At 34.3% G+C, this 5,321-nt stretch overlaps 1 long non-coding RNA gene across 2 annotated transcripts; it reads left to right on the top strand.

Moving 5' to 3' along the window:
* Positions 1-393: 393 nt before the first annotated feature.
* LOC146936235 (uncharacterized) lies at positions 394-4,308 on the top strand. 2 transcript variants are annotated; one of them, XR_015030512.1, is made up of 7 exons: positions 394-855; positions 1,803-2,004; positions 2,152-2,218; positions 2,420-2,513; positions 3,300-3,420; positions 3,632-3,795; positions 4,109-4,308. It is a non-coding gene; the product is annotated as an uncharacterized LOC146936235 (long non-coding RNA). The 2 variants fall into 2 exon arrangements; XR_015030513.1 differs by lacking the exon at positions 4,109-4,308 and having other exon boundaries at positions 564-855; positions 1,810-2,004; positions 3,632-3,987.
* The last annotated feature ends 1,013 nt before the right edge of the window (positions 4,309-5,321 follow it).

Raw genomic sequence — 5,321 nt, forward strand, 5'->3', positions numbered from 1 at the left:
TTACTCATTGAACATTCATCCAAGTACTTTATGTATAAGATTCTTTCCATTAAGGTATGAGTTGTGAGTTTGATTAATCAATCCAAACCTCTTGATTAGTCAATTAACAGTCTTACAAGTAGTTTAGGTCCAAGATTCTTGTTGTTAGGGTGAGAGTTGTAAGCTTGGTTAGTCGGTCTACACTCTTATTACTCATTGAACATTCATCCAAGTACTTTATGTATAAGATTCTTTCCATTAAGGTATGAGTTGTGAGTTTGATTAATCAATCCAAACCTCTTGATTAGTCAATTAACAGTCTTACAAGTAGTTTAGGTCCAAGATTCTTGTTGTTAGGGTGAGAGTTGTAAGCTTGGTTAGTCGGTCAACACTCTTATTACTCATTGAACATTCCACTACAAGAAATGTTGCATTTTGCTAGGGAACTATGCCAGGAGCAAGAACTCCTGGCAAATTTACCAGGAGCAATGCCAGGGAGGCCCCTGGCAAATTGACTTTAGAAAAGGTGGGACCTGATTCTTATAAAACAGGGTTTCTTTTATCGCTTGTTCTCTCTCCAAGAACATAACCAAGTCCAAACACACACCACGCGTACCATCCTTCCTTCTTCCTTCACACAACCACACCACCGACCACCATTTTTGGTTCCATTTTGAGCGTCTTTTTCACCGATCAAACAAAGTGAGACCGTTTTCTTCATCCCCTCAACGAGGGCTTTCTATTGGTCCCTTCAGTTTCACCAAAGGAGGAGCTTTTTGCTGACCCATTTTTCTCCCGCCGCCGTGTAGTCATCCTTCGCCACTTCCGGATTTCTCCTTCAACTTCATCGTAGCTTCCTTCACTTTCGCAATCGAGGTATTAGTCTTTCAAATTCGAATCTCTTTCCTCTGATTCCTTTTTGTGTTCTTTCTTTCCAGATTATTTTTTTGTAAAATTGATTTTTGATATGGTTTTGTGGTTTAATTTTTACTATTATTGTTGATTAGATTCATTAGAGTTTTTAATTATTTATTTATTTTGGTGGTTTTTTGTTAGGGTTTGGATTGAGATCTGTTTGTTGGGGGTTTGAATTTTTTGAATTGGGTTTCAAGGTGTGATTTAAGATTGCGTAGAATATTGATTTTAACTACCTGTGTGTTAGTTTGCTAGCATGATAGTTTGTGATTTGGTAGCCTATTTAATAGCAGGTGGTTCTGTTCTTGTTTTGATTTTGGGGTATGAGCTTTAGTTTTGTATCTTTAGGAGGGATACTTATAAACCGATGCTGCTTTATTCTATCAAGCTTGCTAAAGTATCATTCCTGCTTATCCATCTATTACCTAGTGATGAATGAGGTGATAATCCACATCCACTTGATAGGAGGCAAAAGAACTTCTGATGAGCACTTGAATTTTAAACAAATCTAAACACCTATGCTTATGATTTGCTTGAATTTTACTGTCATCCTTTTATTTATTTTTTTCAATTTACTTGAAAAACCAATTTCATGGTATTATTAGTCTTTTTCTCTAGAAGTGCTTGCAAATCCAAATTATTTTAGGTGGTTGATGAAGAATGACAAAACACATTAATATTGGACTGATTTGGTTATGAATTAGTGTTTGTCATTCTTCATGAGCTGATATTGGAGTTTTTTTGTGTTGCCACTTGCTTCATTAATTGCCTAAACTTTTTACTTTAAAAATATTGTTTTAAGATTCCGTGTTTCATCTTTGATCTTGATGTGAATATCTTGAAATGTAAGTTTGCTAGGAGTTTTCTTTTGGGAAGGGTGACAGGTTAACAACTTTGATTTTGAAAAGGTTGCAGACTCATTAGGACAAGGAGCATATAATAAAGACACATGGGTGATGTGGTCCGAATATCAATGAAAGTGGAGAATATTAGGATGGAGGCAAGATCATTTCAAAGTATCAAAAGGTCCTGATGCGGGTGTTGCTTGTGCAGCTCTTAATATGTGTGAATTGGTGTTTTAAAGGCCTACTGCAGTATAGTATATTGAAGGTTGTGTATTGGTATCTATTTTTTGTTTCTTCTATACTGTTATATAGTTCATTTAATTGAAATTCAAATGATTGCTAAGTTCTCACCATGCATTTTTTGTATGTAGATCAAAGTATTTTATGTTGACCCGTTTTAATTTGCATGTAGATTGTTGATCCATGTCCTACATGTGTAGTGAAAACCAGTGTTCCACATTAAATTGATTAAAAACAAGGTGAGATTCACTATCCTAAAATTTTCTCTTTGTATTGTAGATACTTTTTGATGTTAATTTATTATATCTTGTATGATTAGTACTCTTGATTGCGAACAAATAGTAGTCATGGTACATGTTTAAAATATTACCACTCTTAGATTGTTTGCTTAAATGCTTATTGTATTCTAAATGCAATTTTTCCATGCTTCTTTACCGTAGATTTATAGAGGACTTGGTTAGCACCACACACTATGTCTCATGGTCTATATACACAATAAGATAAGTTTTGACATTTAAAGTTTTAAATGACCTGGTAACTGCTCCTTTCCTCTTCCTCTCTTATTGTTAATAATTTGTCATTATTGCTCTTTCTTTTGGATACTTTCTTATTATATCTATTTGGGCCATGGGTTGCTGATGGAATTTTCTAAATTCAATGTCTTTGAGATTAATGGACGGGTGACATTTTTTGACAATACAATTACATATACATGACTTTCATATGTTTGCTGATTTTGGGGAATGGAATTCATTTCTCAGACTTTGATATTAAGCTACATCATTAACTTTTTATCATTTTACTATTGTTTATGTTCCAAAAGCGAACATAACAATTTTAGAACTTTTGTTTATGCAAAGGACAACTCCCTTTCACTTTGTCGACACATATATGTTAAACATGCCAAAAGGGTAATTTTGTTAAACCTTGCTGCTTCCTTTTTTCCTTGAATCACTATGAGCGTTAATTCACTATTATTTGATACAAATTGGCTTGGTGTTACTGATATGAAATGGATTGATGGAAGGTTAAGTCTTGACCTTAATTGTATTTGTGGTTTGGGGAGGTTTGTTTGGGCTAGAGAGGCTTTCGTGAGCATGAGTTTATGTCATTGTTGATCTTGTCCGTCATTGGATTTCATTTGAAGTTTGAGCCTAATATGTAGTACCATCTATATCTAAACTATGTTTTCTTGGTTACTTATTTTCATGTTAGATTACTTTCTCTTCGTAACAATGAGCGAGCATTCTCATTTATTTAATCTGGATCATAAGGTTATGAATGTAGAAAATCATTTTTTTTGTTTGTTGATTTTGTTAGGCGAGTCAGCAAGATTTGGATGACACATTCCAACCTCCATTTTAGAGTTGTGTGATTGATGGGAACGTTGCTAGTGTCATGTGTTCCTACAATAAAGTTAATGGAAAACCAACTTCTGCAGGTAAATTGTCATGTATTTTGAATTTTAGTTAATCTTAATCTTAGTGTACTATGCTTTGTTGTTTATATTCAATGTAATCGCTCAATGAGTTAATTGAATTGAATCACTTTCCTTTTTAGTATGTTTGGTTTTCTTTTGACATTTTAAATTCTAACCTTGTTTTTATTTATAAATTGTCTTATACTTGCATTGTCTGTATGCTTTATTGCAGGCCTGATACAGTTTGGCTCTGTTGTAACATCATCAGACAACAGGTTGTGCAGCCTGCCATCTGCTGCGTTTAGCCAGGGTAAATGAGCAGTGTCAGGAGTGTTTGTGGCCTATGAGCTGCTGCGGCTAGAGTTGCTGTCCAGAATTCTGAGTTGTGTTAATTTGGTTAGTGATTCTTGTTTCTTGATGCTGGTGTATCACTGAACTTTTTTAATTTTCCGTTGTTTCTGCCATGATATAAACTTGACTAAAACATGTGAGAATTATATCGTGTTTACGCAATGAGATCTTAACTTTGATTGAAATGGAGTCATTTTGTTATTCCTATGTGTCATTTATCTAGGTATACATGTCATTGTGCAAAGTTTATAAGAAAGATTGAGATGTGCTTGCTGGCTTTCTATGTTGATTGTACCACTGATGGAATTCTCAACTGTGGTCTTACTCACGTGATTGTTATTCCCCTTATTATTTGTAGGAAGAAGTTATCTTGGTATGCATAGTTTGATTGACGTTGTTGATGGTCTATTTACTCAACTCAGGATCCTTGGACTTTGTCTTTCAATTGATGAATAATAAGACAATTTTGTGGTCTCAGGACAAAAATAAATGTTATATAGAATGATATATGTTGGATGTTATTTAGATGATATTTCAAATTATTTATGGAATACTGTATATGCTTGTTGAATATTCAAATTATTATGGAATATATACATTTTAAAATGTTTTATAAAATTATTTTAATTATTAAATTTTAATATTTTGATTTTTTAAACAATTAAAAAATGTTTTTTTTTTAAAAAATTTCGTACGCATTTTGCCAGGGGTTAACCCCTCACAAATCCCCTGGCAGCGTTTGATTTGATCTCTGGAAAGTGGGTCAGGACGCGTCAGAAAAGTTGCCAGGGGTTGTACCAGGGAATGGGCCCCACGAAATTTGCCAGGAGCTAAAGCCCTGGCAGGGTCATTTGCGATGAGCATATTTGCTGGGTATTCTGCTCCTGGCAAAACTCCTGGCAAACATCCATTTGCCAAGGATTTCTGCATTTTGCCAGGGCTTCTGCCCCTGGCAAAATGCAACATTTCTTGTAGTGTTCATCCAAGTACTTTATGTATAAGATTCTTTCCATTAAGGTATGAGTTGTGAGTTTGATTAATCAATCCAAACCTCTTGATTAGTCAATTAACAGTCTTACAAGTAGTTTAGGTCCAAGATTCTTGTTGTTAGGGTGAGAGTTGTAAGCTTGGTTAGTCGGTCTACACTCTTATTACTCATTGAACATTCATCCAAGTACTTTATGTATAAGATTCTTTCCATTAAGGTATGAGTTGTGAGTTTGATTAATCAATCCAAACCTCTTGATTAGTCAATTAACAGTCTTACAAGTAGTTTAGGTCCAAGATTCTTGTTGTTAGGGTGAGAGTTGTAAGCTTGGTTAGTCCGTTAACACTCTTATTACTCATTGAACATTCATCCAAGTACTTTATTTATAAGATCCTTTCCGTTAAGGTATGAGTTTTGAGTTTGATTAATCAATCCAAACCTCTTGATTAGTTAATTAACAGTCCTACAAGTAGTTTAGGTCCAAGATTCTTGTTGTTAGGGTGAGAGGTTTAAGCTTAGTTAGTCGGTCAACACTCTTATTACTCATTGAACATTCATCCAAGTACTTTATGTATAAGATCCT

Source organism: Medicago sativa, chromosome 3, assembly GCF_051527215.1.
Source record: "Medicago sativa cultivar Bolivia chromosome 3, Bolivia_mono, whole genome shotgun sequence".
Classification (NCBI taxonomy): Eukaryota; Viridiplantae; Streptophyta; class Magnoliopsida; order Fabales; family Fabaceae; genus Medicago; species Medicago sativa.